This window comes from Dasypus novemcinctus, chromosome 8 (genome assembly GCF_030445035.2).
Source record: "Dasypus novemcinctus isolate mDasNov1 chromosome 8, mDasNov1.1.hap2, whole genome shotgun sequence".
Classification (NCBI taxonomy): domain Eukaryota; kingdom Metazoa; phylum Chordata; class Mammalia; order Cingulata; family Dasypodidae; genus Dasypus; species Dasypus novemcinctus.
In genome coordinates, this window is record NC_080680.1 from 118,903,840 (window position 1) to 118,920,904 (window position 17,065).

Here is a 17,065-nt window from a genome sequence, read left to right on the forward strand (position 1 = left end):
GACAAGGATGCCCACTGTCACCACTGTTGTTCAATATAGTGCCAGATGTTCTAACTAGAGCAATCAGGCTAGTAAAAGAAATAAAAGGCATCCAAATTGGAAAGGAAGAATTAAAAGGTTCACTATTCACAGATGATATGATTGTATATCAGAAAGTCCCGGAAAATGTACAACAAAGCTGTTAGAGCTAATAAATGATTTCAGTAGAGTGTCAGGATACAAAATCAATATGCAAAAATCAATGATGTTTCTATACACTAATAATGCACAATCTGAGGAAGAAGTCAGGAAAAAATTCCATTTACAATAGCAACTAAAAGAATCAAATATTTAGGAATAAATTTAACCAAGGATACAAAGCACTTGTATTCAGAAAACTATAATGTATTGCTAAAAGAAATAAAAAAGACCTAAATATTTGGAAGAACTTTCCATGCTCATGGATTGGAAGACTAAATATCATTAAGATGTCAAGTCTGCCCAAATTGATATAAAGATTCCATACAATCCCATTAAAAATTCCACCAGCATTTTTAAGCAAATAGAAAACACAATTATCAAATTTATCTGGGAAGGTAAGAGGCCCTGAATTCCCAGAAACATCTTAAAAGTGAAGTTGGAGGATTCTCTCTTCCAGACTTTAAATCATATTACCTAGCTATGGGGTTAAAAACAGCATGGTATTGGTATAAAGATAGAAACATGGACCAATGGAAATGAATTGATGGTTCAGAAACAGATCCTTACAACTATGGCCAAGTGATTTTTGACAGGCTGTCAAGCCCACCCAGTTGAGGCAGAACAGTTTATTCAACAAATGGTATTGGGAGAACTGGATAGCCATAGCTAAAAAAAAAAAAAAAAAAAGAAGACCCGTATCTCACACCACATACAAAAATTAACTCAAAGTGGATCAAAAACCTAAATATAAAAGGAAGTACAATAAAGCTCCTACAAGAAAATGTAGGGAAATATTCTCAAGACATAGTGGTAGATGGTGGATTCTTAAACCTTACACCAAAAGCACGAGCAAGAGAAAGGAAACATGGATAAATGGGAACCCCTCAAACTAAAACAATTCTGTGATTCAAAGGACTTCATCAAGAAGGTGAAAAGCCAGCCAGTCAATGGGAGAAATTTGGAAACCACATATCCGATAAGGGTTTGATTTCCATTCTATATAAAGAGATCATACAACTCAACAATAAAATAACAAGCAATCCAAATAAAAAATGGGCAAAAGATTTAAATAGACCTTTCTCCAAAGAGGAAATACAAATGACCAAAAAAGAACATGAAAAAATGTACAGGTTCCCACGTTCCTGATGGAAGAGGAGGAAGAAGAAGCGTGGGCGTTGCTGGTAGGCAGCCCTGACGAGGCCCGTAGAGGTGGCCTCGCTGCCCCCAAGGTGCTGCCGGCCCTCTGTGACCCCAGTCGCCTGGCACACCGACTTTTGGTGCTGTTGCTGATGTGCCTCCTTGGCTTCAGTAGCTATTTTTGTTATGATAATCCTGCTGCCCTTCAGACTCAGGTTAAACGGGACATGCAGGTGAATACCACGAAATTCATGCTGCTGTATGCCTGGTATTCTTGGCCCAATGTAGTTTTGTGTTTCTTTGGTGGCTTTTTGATAGGTCGAGTATTTGGAATAGGATGGGACACCATTATTTTTAGCTGCTTTGTTTGCATTGGACAGGTTGTGTTTCCTCTGGGGGCAATAGTTAATGCTTTTTGGCTGATGGAATTTGGAAGGTTTGTGTTTGGGATTGGTGGGGAGTCCTTAGCAGTGGCCCAGAATACATATGCTGTGAGTTGGTTTAAAGGCAAAGAATTAAACCTGGTGTTTGAACTGCAACTTACCATGGCTAGAATTGGAAGTACAGTAAACATGAACCTCATGGGATGGCAGTATTCTAAGATTGAAGCTTCGCTGGGTTCTGCGGGTCACACAACCCTTGGTGTCACACTTATGATCAGGGGTATAACATGTATTCTTTCACTAATCTCTGCCTTGGCCCTTGCTTACTTGGATCAGAGAGCAGAAAGAATTCTTCATAAAGAACAAGGAAAAACAGGTGAAGTTATTAAGCTGACTGATGTGAAGGACTTCTCCTTATCTCTGTGGCTCATATTTATCATCTGTGCCTGCTATTATGTAGTGGTATTCCCTTTTATTGGGCTGGGAAAAGTTTTCTTTACAGAGAAAGTTGGATTTTCCTCCCAGGCAGCAAGTGCGATTAACAGTCTTGTATATGTCATATCAGCTCCCATGTCCCCAATATTTGGGATCCTGGTGGATAAAACAGGAAGAAACATCATTTGGGTTCTGTGTGTGGTGGCAACCACTCTGGCTTCTCACATGATGTTGGCCTTTACTCTGTGGAACCCTTGGATTGCTATGTGCCTCCTGGGACTCTCCTATTCATTGCTTGCCTGTGCACTGTGGCCAATGGTGGCCTTTGTGGTTCCTGAACATCAGCTGGGAATTGCATATGGCTTCATGCAGTCCATTCAGAATCTTGGGTTGGCGATTATTTCCATCATTGCTGGCATGCTGTTGGATTCTCGGGGATATTTATTTTTAGAAGTTTTTTTCATTGCCTGTGTTTCCTTGTCACTTTTAGCTGTGGTGTTGCTCTATTTGGTGAATCGTGCCCAAGGTGGTAACCTAAATTATTCTGCCAGGCAAAGGGAAGAAATAAAACTTTTTTCTCATACTGAATGAGAAGTTTAAAAGACTGTCATAAGAAGGTGGCTTCCCACACCATTGTTTGAAAACCTCCATTTTTTAGAATTTAATCAGGGAAAATAATGGACTGAAATGGTTACTATATTTATATTTTGAATATGCCTTTTTCAAAGTATATTTGTGAGGATTGTTTTAGCCCTGTCTCCTTTGTATTGGGAGTTGCTGAAGAATTCTATTTTAGAATATGCTACTCAATAGTGAAAAGTCTAGGAAATTGCTTTGGAATATCCAGGTAGACTTCAGTAAGGACAGTAAATAATTGTAATTATTGCACCTTGTTTTGAGGTAATTTTCACTGAGTATATGTTAGGGATATGGCCTTTATCTTTAAGCAAAAAAACCCTAAAAACACAAAAATGGGTTCTCTTGGTGTAGATGGGTTATTTTATACAGAATAAACTATGACATTGAGATTTCTTATTCACTTTTGTAATAGGGAATAATGATAAGGAATATGTGAAAGCTATTTTTATGGGGGAATTCTTCATATTTACAAAAAGCAGCTTGTATTCTGCTCTCGAGTTATGAGAGGCTACTGAACAGTGACCTTTCAGAGCTGCTTTACCTTTCTGTTACTGAAGACCCAAATTACTTAGGAATATAATGTGTACAAACTTTCTGTATAGTGTTTTCTTATAATCTAATAACTAAAAAGTGTCCTTCAAATGATGATGATAATTGCATATCTACATGGGTAAATAAAAATACTGTGAAAAGAAAAAAAAAAAGAAAAGAAAAAATGTCTATATCACTAGCTATTAGGGAAATGCAAATTAAAACAATGAGATATCATCTAGCACCACATAGAAAGACCATTATTTAAAAAACAGACAACAATTCTCTCTGTTGGAGAGAATGTGGAGAAATAGGAACACTCCTTCGCTGTTGGTGGGAGTGTAAAATGGTGTAGCCTCTGTGGAAGACAGTTTGGTGGTTCCTCAGGAAGCTTAATATAGAATTGCCATATGATCTAGCAATTCCTCTACCAGGAATATATCCAGAAGAACTAAAAACTATGACACAAATGGACTTCTGCACAACAGTGTTCATAGCAGCACTATTCACAATTGCTAAAAGATGGAAACAATCCAACTGTCCATCTACCAATGAATGGATAAACAAAATACGGTATATATATATGATGGAATACTATACTGCAGTAAGAAGAAATGAAATTATGACACATGTGATAACATGGTTGAGTCCTGAAGACATTATATTGAGCAAAGTAAGCCAGACACAAGAGGAAAAATATTGATTGATCTCATTAATATGAATTAAATATGAATAATAAACACATGGAGTTAAAACATAGAGTATAGGTTATTAGGAGATAAGAGGAGGATTGAGAAGAACTACTGATGCTTAATGTTTGTAGAAGTTTTAATTAACTTGTCTGTGAAGTGTGGAAATGAATAGAGTTGATGGTAAACACATTACAGTGAGTAGCAACCGAATTATAAATGAGATTGTGGCTGAAAAGGTAGTCTGGGGAAGTAAATGTCAGTAGAAAGAAAGCTAAAGAATAATGTAGGGATTGAATAACACAGTGAGCCCAGAGGAAGATGAGGATAGTGGTTAAGGGTACAAATGCAAGAGAATATTTCTGTGAGCTAGAGCAGATATACATCACTATAGCAGGGTGATGGGAATATGGAGAAACATGGGAAAACTATTGGTGTGACCTATAGACTGTGGTTAACAGCAATACTGTAATTTTCTTGCATCAATACCAAAGCTGTACTGTATTGATAATAGACGTGTGTGGAAAAAGTGTGCCAAATGTATGCTATAGACCATGACTGGTGGTAACAGTCTGATGATATCACATAATCTGTAACAAATGTTCCACCATGGTGTGGTATTGTATGGGAAATCTACACATCTGTATGATTGTTTTACAAGTTCACAACATCTATAACAAAATATATATGTATATTTTAAAAATAGTGTAGGTTGGGGGGAAAATACACCAAATATAAGATTAGAACTATAGTCAGTAGTAATATTTTGATGATGCTCTTGCATAGTTTGTAACAAATGTTTCACAACAATGCAAGGTTTTGGTGGAGGGGTGATGTATGAGACCCCTGTGTGATGTTATGTATGTTCATTTTGTAAGTTCACAATCTTTACTATACACTTATTGTTTATGCATGTTCATGTATGAATTATATACTTCAAGAAAAAATATATATTAAAAAAAAAAACATAACTCTAACCTGGGACCACATCAGGGGTTACCTTAATCATGATATGGGGGATAATACTGCTGTCCCTTAACCTAGCATGGGGTTCCTCCTTTCCCAGTATGAAATTTAGGTAAAATATCCACCATCATTAGCAGTAAGATTGGTGGTAATAGGGGTAGGCTAGACCTGAGGTGACTCTTTTTTATTTCTTTTCTTACCCTATCAATTCTGGGTTCTTCTTTATGTGTTATAGGTCAGCTTATTACACCCTCCCTGCACTGTGGTCAGGCACCTTGCTCCTGGCCTCCTTATCCCTGTGATGAAGATCATGAATGACACTATCCCAGTCCAACTTCCACTTCTGGTTGTCAAGGCCATAAGAGCAAGAGAAGCCTAGTCCCTTGTCCTTCTGATAGGTACGGCAGGAATACTTGTGGGAATAGGCTCAGGAACTGCTGGATTAGGCATTGCCTCTGATACTCTCGCAAAACTCTCAGCCCAATTCCAATAAATAAATGACCACCTAATTCAGGGGCTGGAGGAGCTGGAGGCACAACATTAATCTCTGGCCCTTATGGTCCTCCAGAACAGAAGGGCCCTAGATGCCCTCTTATCAGCACAGGGAGGTACCTGTGCATTCCTGGGAAAGGAATGCTGTTTTTATGTTAACAGGTTGGGAAAAATCTAAAACACAATTCAAGAAGTGAAGCGATGCTGAAAAATAGAAGTGGGAAGACAGTTCTAACTCTTTTCTACAGCAATGGATGCTACTGTCCTTCTCCCATTTGTAACTCCTCTAATAATCATCCTGCTCCTTCTTTTTGCCCCACCCCTCCTCCATGCTCTCACCAGTCATATATTCCTGACTGCAGGCCCTGACATCTCAGCTTGTTCTCCATCATGCCCTGGGGAAACTGGATGAGGTGGCCAGACCCTTTGTTCAACTTCTTTCCAAATTCCCACCCTTTTATCTACATCCCTATACAGTAGGAAGTAGCAGGACACAGAAACTGTGCCCTGCCTCCCGTAAGAGAAAAAGGGGGTAATGAAGGAGAGATCAGGTAGCTGAATCTGGGACTCCCAGGAAGAGGGATCCTGAACTAACCAATTGGAAGAGGGATCCTGAGTCAACCAATAGGGTAAGAGAGTTTTCAACAATAGAACCCTTTGCTTTAATTAGTAGATAGCTAACCAGCACCTCTCATAGTCAGCCCATCAGCGTCTCCCAGTTAGGATACCCTGTTTACATAATATGCTAATCTGGTTTTCAAACCCTAACTAAGGCCCTTGCTCAGAACGAGTGACTGACCAATCAGAACTTGAAAACTAGAGTTCCACCACCAGGAGTGGTCGCATAGTCAGACTACATGAAGAGCTGCTCTGAACCTCTGAGCATGCATTCCACCTATGCCCTGGCCAGAGGAACATTGATCTTCAATGCTGAACTGAGCTATGAATGCCAAGCTGAGCTACAAACACAGAGCTGTAAGAGGCAACACAATGCTGAAAATGCCAAGCCAAGCTGCAATGATAAGGAGTGAGTGGCCAGCCAAGCTGCAATGCTGAGCCATGTGCTTCCACTGGCACCTCAGCCAGACTTGTGCCTTAGCCCAGGCTGAGCTGTAACACTGAAGGCACTTCCACTGGTGCTTCAGGCCAGGTCAGTGCCTCAGCCACGGTTGTGCCTTGGGTAGACTTGTGCAGCAAAACGAGGGGGTATTTCTGTCATCTCCCTGACCAGGTTTAGTTCAATACTGAGCTGATTAAATAAAATTTAACTGTACTGAGGTCACATTTCTTCATTCTGAAGTTCATCTGAACCAGAGAATAAAAGTGGTAACAACACTAATGATTGCTCTTAGGTTAACAAAATGCACCATTAACTTATCAAAGTCTATTAGAGTTACTATTAAAATTGTTTTAAATCCTTTCCCACATTTCAAATGTAAAATCCTTTTAAATTAATACTTCTATTTACCTCATTGTTATTACTACATTTATTGTACATTTAACTTCTGCCAAGGATGTTAACCGCATTTTACAATTTTATTTTTACTTGGTAGTTAAAGCTATCAATTCTTAAAGGGGATCAAGAGAAAAAATAAAACAATATATTTGATATTTGCCCACATATTTGACATTTTCATGTCTTTGTGTTGTACTTAGTTTCTCTCTGTATCATTTCCCTCCATCTTGAAGAACATCCTTTAGCATTATTTTAAATGCAAGTCTGTAAGCAATGAATTCTCTCAACCCAAAATTATCCGAAAGTACCTTTATTTCATTCTTGTTCTGAAGAACATTTTTGCTCAGTAAAGAATTCTGGGCTAACAGTTTTATTTATTTTAACTATTATTTTTTTAAATTTCGGCCCTTTCAAGATACCATTCTATTGTCTCCTTTCCTCCACTAGTTTTGATGAGAACTCATCCATGGTTCATATCCCTACCCTCCAAGTAAAGAACTGTATTGTTTACACTCTCCCACCAGAACATTCAGTGGGTTTTGACAGGATATATAATGTCCAGCATCTGTCCCTGCAATATCATTTAGGACATCACCAAGTCTCAAAAATGTCCCCACATCACAGCTCTTCTTCCCTCTCCCTGCCCTCAGCAACCACCATGGCCACTTACTCCATGTCAATGTACAGTTTCTTCCATTACCAGTCTCAATAGTTCTTTAGTAGGTCCAACAAACTGGAGAGTAGGACTTGCAACTCCGCTGAGGCTCAGGGCCCAGCTGGCACATGGCCAGTCCAGAGATTCAAGTCTCCTGAGTATAAAAAAAAAAATCATTGTTCTTTTAAGCCCTTTGATACCCAGAATAAAATTTAATACTGGAATGGTGTGATGTTCTAACATAGAAAATGTACAACTCCTGGCCTGAACTTTGGAATCCGTTTAGGAAGAGGATAGAAGAGCATTAAAGACGTTGTTAGTGAGTAATCCTTAGGGAAGTAAGTAACTGAAGAAGGTCACCTGCGTCATATACTGGAAAAACAATTAATTAAATTTCGCCCAAAGTAATGTGGAAATTAGGAATAGTATCCAATGATGTCACATGTAGATAAGGAGATTTCCTGGCAAAATATTGAACTTTCCAACGAACTTCTCTTATTGCATATAATCAAACAGGAACCGTGAACTGAAGGAAGAAATATTCCATTTTTTTTTCAAGTAGAATTCATATTTATTTAAAGGAATCAGAATTTTAGAATATAGATATTTTAAATACTCACCCCTTGTCTCTCCTGGGAAAATATATTAGTCAAAGTAAGAAATGGCATCAGACAGTTCCAGCAAAATAGGTCTTGGGGTAAAAACACCACGTGTGTGGTTTTATACTTTTTTGAAATCTCAGAAAGATTTAAGAGTGTGCTTATTAAGACTTATTAAATCTTAAGGTTGTGATTCCATGGTCTTTTTAAATATATAAAGCTCATTTAAGAAATTTTGAGGCTTTGTCCACATCATCTTGAGTTTCAGCCCAAGTTAGGGAAGAGATTGTCTCAGAATAAAATACCGTTGTTTTGTTTATCTAATGGCATAACTTGAAACACCATTATAATTTGAAACAAGAAAGCCCACAGTGTTTTTACAGGTATTTTGCAAGGATTTACAAAAAGAAACAACGGTCTTTCCAATTAAAAGAAGGCCTTTGGTCCCCAGACAGCCATGGGCAGGAAGAAGGGTCAAAGGATGGCTCAGTTACAAACAGGTGCCCCTCCTCATGGAAACTGAAGACTGACTCAGATGACAGAAGCCCTGCTCTGGGAAAACTTTCTATGAATACTCATTATTACTAATTTGATCTAATTTAGTCACTTTGGTGTTTTTTTATATTTGATTAATTTTCACTCTCCTGGGCTACATTTAAAATAATGTAAGGCAAATAATGTGCTTTATATCCTTTTTCCATACACTATATGTAATTTATTATGAATTGCATGTTTGCTTATGTCTAAAATTGTCTCAATTTCTGAAAATTAAAAGTTTGTATCAACAAAGAAACAGAAAAATATTTTTCTCTAACTTTTGCATCTGATTTTTTCACATGTTAATGATATATACAGCATTAGTCAAAGGATTGTTTGAAGTCTGAATTTACAGAAGTCTCTCGTTTTAGATCAAAATCATCTTGACTCTATCTGTAATTTGAAACTGCTGTCAATCAGCACGTTACTTCCCACATGACCATATAAAAGGATGTGATGCTGGAGGTCTGAGGGTATATTGACTGTGATACTCTGACATTTTTCTGCCCTGGAAATTACTTCTACTGCAGTCACACCTGTGGACTCAATAAAATTAGTAGTGTGGGTTGTCTCTTCTCTGCTTATTTCTGCATCACCCTATGTCCAACATCCTCTTCTTCTACAGTACAAAACTAAAAACCCATTTTCAGTGAAGCCCCACAGTTTCAAAAACAGTTTCATGAAATCATATTCACTGCTACCACTAAAGGGAAAAATTGGAAATTTGAAAGATGTTCTTTTTTGATGATTATTTAACTTTTTTAATCCATCATCTATCATCTCTATCTTCAAATATTTCCTTTCAGTGATTGCACTGTGTAGCACTTTCACTGAAATGGGCACTTTCCTTTGCCCAGTCTTTTTTATTCAATACTCATAGTGAACTTATATTGGGTAAACAAATAATGTTCCACTTAAAAATGAGAAAAGGAGACTCTTTTTTTTTCTTAAAGATTTATTTTTTATTTGTTTCTCTCCCTTCCCTCTCTCCCCCCAGTTGTCTGCTCTCTGTGTCCATTCTCTGTGTTCTTCTGTGTCTGCTTGTATTCTTATCAGTGGCACCAGGAATCTGTATCTCTTTCTGTTGCATCATCTTGCTGAGTTAGCTCTCCATGTGTGTGATGCCACTCCTGGGCAGGCTGCACTTTTTTTGTGCTGGGCAGCTCTCCTTACAGGGTGCACTCCTTGTGCGCGGGGCTCCCCTACACAGGTGGCACCCCTGCGTGGCATGGCATTCCTGGCACACACCAACAATGCGCATGGGCCAGCTCATTGCACAGGTCAAGAGGCTCTGGGTTTGAACCCTGGACCTCCCGTGTGGTTGGTGGACACTCTATCCATTGAGCCAAATCCATTTCCCAGGAAAGGAGACTTTCAAATGTTAAGTAACTTAAATAAATTCCTACAGCTGATTCCAAAGTTCATTTATTTTCTCTATACCACATAAAAATTAAAAATGATGTATCATGGAAGGAAAATATGAAGAATAAGTTTCTTGTTATTATCTTTTGGTTAATTGAATGACTATCCACAAGTACACTTTATGCTAAGTGAATATGAAAACCTCACAAAGAGAGAAAAACTGCTAATTCTTCATGAGTACTTGAAGTTCACATAATGTAGGGACAGAGAATGCCCAAGGTTCAAATTCTTTAGTAACAAAATCTACTGGAGCTTTTTTGTTTTTTTTTTTAAGATTTATTCCATTTATTTCTCCCCATACCTTCATTGTTTGCACTTACTGTGTCTGTTCATCTTCCTTGTTTCTTTAGGAGGCACTGGGAACCAAATCTGGAAGACCCTCCTTTGTGGGAGGGAGGTGTCTAATTGCTTGAACCACCTCTGTTCCCTGCTTTTTGTGTCTCTGATTATATATTTCATCTTCTGTGTCTTGTTGCATCATCTTGTTGTGTCAGTTTGCTGTGCCCTCCTGTCACACCAGCATGGTGTCTTGCTTGTCTTCTTTCAGGAGGCACTGGGCATGTCTTTGCTGTGTCACTCATTATGTTTTTCTTCTTTTGTCTCTTGTTGAATCATCTTGGGGCATCAACTTGCCATGCCTGACCATTGTACCCACTTGCTGTCTTCATTAGGAGGCACTGGGAACCAAACCAGGAACTTCCTGTGTGGTAGGTGGAAGCCCAATGGCTTCAGTCACATCCACTGCCTGTTTTCTTGTTTTTTGTTTATACATGTGTGCCTCCATCTGAGCCTTTTTGGTAGGTTTTTGCCCGACATTTTTCTATAAGGGGAACACAATTGAAGCATAACAGAGAAACACCAAGAATTTTGATAGTAAAACTCTTTTTTATCATAATATTTTAAAAACAGAAACTTAAATTGCTCAAATGTTAAACAAAAAATATAGGGGATTCCCATATGCCCTGCTCCCTAGCCCTCCAACATTTTTCCACATCAGCAACATCCTTCCTTAGGATGTGACTGCATTTGTCACAGTTGATGAACACATCTTGGAGCATTGCCACAAAGTAATGATATAGTTTACACTGTAGTTTAAACTCTCTCCTGCATATCTCTGCAAGTTATTATATGTTATACAATTGCCTGTATCTGGCATTGACACATCATTCAGATTAATTACTTAGTCCCAAAAATGCCCCCAATTACAATTATTTTTCTTTCTCCCTCACTTCAGAATTTCCAGTGCTCACTGCCTCTACATCAAGAATAAAAGTTCTTCCATTGCTAAGATCACAACAAGTCTACTAGAACAACTGTAAGTCTATCTAGTCCATGGTCCATTCCCCAATCAAGAGGATTCTGTGATGGTGATGCCCACTCCACCTCCAATAGAGAGGGTCCTTAGGTCCCATGGGGCAGATGGTTGGCATTATCTTGCTTGCAGTTTCAGATGCTCTGTGTTCCTAGAGGTAGTCATTGTAACTCATCTTTTCCTTGTTGATCATTCTGGGTGAGCCCAATGAACTGGAGAGTAGGTGTTGCAAGTCTGTTGAGATCCTGGGCCCAACTGGCACATAAACAGCCCAAAGTCTCTTGGACATACAACTACCAACTCTGGTACTAACTAGAGATTCAAATAGAGGAGCAACAGAGCCCTTTGTAGGAAAAATGCAACTCAGGCCAATTCAATCATATTGGGAAGCATAAATTCCCAAGTAGGACCCACTGGTAGGTTACAAAACCCCTGAGCTGTTTTTCCTGCCTATAGTGTCTGGATGTCTCTAGAGCCATCAGGAGCATCAGTTTTTAAATAATATTTACTTTGGCAGTTTATGAATTCGTGCTGAGACATGCATAAGTGTAACCTCTAAAATGAACTGCCGACTCACTTTGAAGTCTCTTAGCCATGTAACACATTTGTCTTTACCTTTTCCCCCTTTTGGTCAAGATTTTTTTCCAGTTGCATTGCTACTTACTGCTTGGTAATAATCCCTTGGTGCCAGGAAGACTAATCCCCAGGATTCATGTCCCATGCTGGGGGGAAGGTAATGCACTAATACACTGAATTTGGCTCAGAGAGAGGCCGCATTTGAGCAACTAGGAGGCTCTTAGGGGATAATGTTTAGGCATCATATAATAATATGGTAAGTTTCAATTTCAAAAATAAAGTTTCACAAGTACATCCATCATAAGCAAGGGCCTGTCAATGGTCCATCCTCCTTCACTTGTCTCTGCCCCTGTACTCAAGGGATTCTTGATGCCTTATTAGAGAAAGTGGTAGAGCCTCCCAGGATGGGAATTCGATATGTCATTCTTTATTTTGTGGCTCTCCACCCACTATGACAATGACCATGAACATTTGAGCACATTCATATGTCTTATACATATGCCATAGGTGAACCACCCCCAGGCCATCTCCTCTCTGATACCCTGCACCAATGATGTTCCCTGCCACACTTGTAAACCTTCTGTGTTTCAAAACTTCTTCAAAAGAGTAGCCAACAAAATTCCAGAATGTAATTAATAGGAAAGTAAGATAGTAATGATAGTTTTAAAAATATGAATAAAATACAAATTTTTAAAATTTTGAAATAATGAAAAAATATAAAATTAAAAATATTTTAACATTGTGTCTATCATCAGTGTAAGATTTGTTGTCTTGTATGTACAGTGACATTTGCTTCCATTTATTCTCCCAGTGTCTATTTTTTATCATTTTGTTCAAAGACGCTTTAGGTTACAGAAAAGTCATGTACAGAATATACATGATTCCCATGTACCCAAGTATACTATCTTTTTCTCTTTTCCCCTATTAATAACATCTTACATGTTGATGGTACATTTATTTATTTATTTTTATTTTATTTGTAAGCATGTTTCTTTAATGTTAGTATGAGTTAAAAATTAAAAATATGCTACATGCCCAATAGAATGAATTTGTCTTGATGGTACATTTTTAAAATTGATGTACAAATACTGAAACATTGCTACTACCCATGGTCAATGATTTCTATTGTGGTTTACATTTCAGACCCTACACTTTCATAGATTTTGATGCAGTTTGATGTGGTCTGTATCCATCCTTGCAAGATCATGTAGTGCAAGTCCATCACCCTTTTACACCATGTTATTACATAACATGGAGTAATCAAAGCCCTAATTCTGATTTAATAAAGTAAAAGTCAAACCTCTGAATTAAATACAATCAAAGGGTTATTACGCCCAGCAAACAGAGAAGTTTACAAACTCTGATATATAATCAATATACCTTTTTGGAAATTATAACTAATATCGAACTGCCACAACTACATATTTAAGAATTCATGTGTTTCTAAATGTATCATAATGTTAAGTTTATTCATCAAAGCTTGAATCACTCTATTCAAGAAATCATGCAATAGACATTTAAATCATTGAAAAAATAGATTAATTTTAAGTGTTAAGTGCTATCAAAATCAGGAAGTAAATGTTATTCTCAAGCAAGTAAAAACTAATTTTAGACTCTCTGACATTGTACACAACCAGATACATATAAACCATTATGTTTCTGTACTTTGTTTCTGTGTACATTCAGGACTTGGTAAAAATGTATTCTTTTAAAATAAGCTAATATTTTGCCTCATATGTTCCAAAGATGGATGTAATCAATATGTCTGTGAATATATGTAGCTATATACAGCCTATGTTTAGAATGCTGAAATAATATGTGATGAAAGAAATTTATAAAATAGCAACTGCCAAATAAAAGATTAAGCAGTTATTGAATGATTATAAAGTATACATTAGAAAGCATTCATTAAACAATTGAACAATTGGTACAGGAACAACATATCTCTTCATTCTGCCACTCTTCTCTCTTCTATTTCTAGTGATTTCCTTCTGAACTCACAGTCAATACAGTCATCTACTCCTTCTGGAGCCTAAGGGCTCCATGCACTTAGTCTTTGTCTTCAGTCATATGTCACCAACACTGCTGTAGTGAGTGAATTTCCTGAAGATCAAATTTCATCAAGTCAAGTCCCTTCTTTAATCCTTCAGTGAGTCCTCATTGTCCTCAAAATAAATTCAAACCATCACTCTGATACAGAATATCATAGCCTGATTAATACCCATAATTCCAACCTCTTCTCTCCAGAAACCATTCCCAAAACAAAAGAATAACACCAAAAAAAAAAAAACAAGGTCCCCATGCAAAACCCAGTTTCTAGTTGAGAAAGAATGTCGATTCAAAACTATGATATTGAAATCACAAACTATGACATTCCTACTATCTTGCCTACAAAAGGCTATGCCTATATTTTAACTTTTTAGAATTATATTACTCCTTTGATTCTACACATGATGTTGTTGTAATGTGTCTTCCCTGATTTTTCACCCAATAATCAAATATTAGGTTTTCTATAAATTCGAATTCATTGCCACATTCTCTTGAATGTACCCTACGCTCATTTTTCTCACTCTCCTCAAATCCACTACTGATCCACCTCCCTTCTTCTTAACACACAACCCAGCTTATTACTAAAAACACATTTCATCCATCATGAGAGATCTGCCTTATTGGCAAGAATACCTGCTATAAACTTGTCATCACCACCTTCATCCAAGTCAGAGTGTCTGGTGTTCTCCATAATATTTGAGGTTGTTATGCATCACATACCTTTGCTTTAATTATGTTCTACATTTTTTAGAGTACAGCTACATCTCATACAAAAGCAAGTAAAATTATATTTGGCCTGCTTATATCTTATCTATGCAATGGCTGCACTTCACACAAAACCTAGCTGGTTATAGGAACTTACAAATATCTATTGAAAGCATGAAGGAACGAAATGGTTCTATCTAAGTTAGAAAAAAAATGTATTGATAATTGAGTCATAAATAAATGAAGCGATTATGTTTGGACCCTCAGTCCTATACTTTTATTACTGTCAAAGCTATAAATGATTTTGTATAGCCATTATCCTCAAAAGAACTGGAATGAATTAAGGGCAATAATCATGATTATCTCAACAGAAAAAAACATTTGACAAATTCCAACAACCTTTTATGATAAACAGTCTAAAGGGAGCCACCTAAATAGAATAAATCCCATCTACTAAAAATCCTCAGCTACCCAATTTTGAATAAAATTAAGAGCAAACAGGAAGAGGGTGGAGGTTCTCAGTACTGCTATTCAACCTTGTACTGGAGGTTGTAGACAGGAAGTAAAGCAAGATAATAAAGTAAAAGGCACCCAGTTTGAAGTGAAGTAACTTTACCTACCCCCCCGCCTTCTTTTTTCTTCCTTCTGAATCCTAGGTCCATTGGTAGCTCACACATCTACAGGGTTCCTTAAACTAGACCTATCATGTGAACACCATTTTAAATTTACCACCTTTAATTGTCAGGAAAAACTTTTGAATCTTCATTGCTAGCAATCACTCGATCTGGCCCTTTATAAGCTTCAACCAGACAACATAGAGGTTGTACCAGTTTGACGTTATCAATAAATTCCAAAAGTAGATACTGGATTCTATTTGTATACTGGTCTGTCTTTCTGGGCATAGTAGATTATACTGGATTCAGAAATTTCACTTATACTTGGTTAAATAATGATTAGTGCTTTGATTGGGCCACAGTGGAATGTCCCACCATGGGAAAGAGAAACTGCATTGCAGAAAAGGAAAGTTGCAATCTTGAGCTAGAGCACAGGGAAGTAAGCACACAGAGGAGTCTGGTCATGAGGAAAGTAAGAAGGCCCTGGAAGAGAAACAAGCCACTCACCTAATAATCTACAACTGGCCTTGTGGAGATAATAGATTAGCTGAGTCCAGAGAGAGGCAAGCCTCAGGAAGAGAGGAACACAGGAAGCCTGAACTCTTGGCAGGCCTCAACAGCCTTCTTGCTCCCAACACATGGAAATAACACTTTGTTGAGGAAAGTAACTTAGGTTTAATGGCCTGATAACTGTAAGTTCCTACCCCAGGTAAATTCACTTTTTAAAAGCCAACACATTTCTAGTATTTTGCATCAGCTCCCCTTTAGCTGACTAATACAGATGTGGACAGGTGACTTTTGTGGTTTATGCTTCCTGGGGCTGAGTAGGGAATCCACTGATCCTCAAACCACTGTATTCTTTATGCACAATATGAGACACAACCATGGTTAATGTCCTGAGGCAGAACCAGGAGAGATTTTAATGGTTCTACCTAATATAGAAAGTTCAGTTTGCAGCAAGTCAATCATTGGCAACAGAATAATGACATCAAGATCTTTAGCCATTCTCATCAAGTAGGGACAGAAGGAGGGGAAGAACTCCCCCTTGCACAGAATGAAATATTCTAATGCTAGCCCCCATTTTCCTTGAACCTAAATCCAAAGCCCATGCAAAATCTAGAGAAATGGCAACAAAGTACTCTTCAGAGTATCGGCCAGCCACAAGGAGGTGAGTCTTGGAGCTGTGTGTGTGTGTGTGAGAGAGAGAGACAGAGACAGAGACAGAGACAGAGACAGAGAGGCAGAGAGGCAGAGAGACAGAAACAGAGAGAGAGAGAGGGAATCAGTGTTTACTGGGATACCAGAATTACTTCTCATCAGCTGGTCATTTTCCCTCTCCTCATTTTCTTTCTTCCCTTCAGTGTACACAATACCTTGTCTGAAATTTACACATCATTCTTTGTAAGGTGTTGTGCATGTAAACACAGGAGACCTTAGAACCAGTGATGGCTGACTGAACTTTCAATCCAGCCATTCTGGAGACTGTGTGTTGAGGTGACTCCCTTCCTCAGGGTACTAACTATTTGGGAAAACCTCAATGTTGAGTTCAAAGTTATACTACAGCCATGCCGGATGCATATATAGCATCAATCCTATTTCTAGGCTCCCCACCACACAGCCCAGGATCCATCAAGGAATATTCCCTAAAGACACACTCAGTGAACTACAGGATAAACTATTATCCATGT

General features: G+C 37.9%; 1 pseudogene; it reads left to right on the plus strand.

The window, feature by feature from the left end:
• Nucleotides 1-1,325: 1,325 nt before the first annotated feature.
• Nucleotides 1,326-3,310, plus strand: LOC101440084 (lysosomal dipeptide transporter MFSD1 pseudogene; annotated as a pseudogene).
• The last annotated feature ends 13,755 nt before the right edge of the window (nt 3,311-17,065 follow it).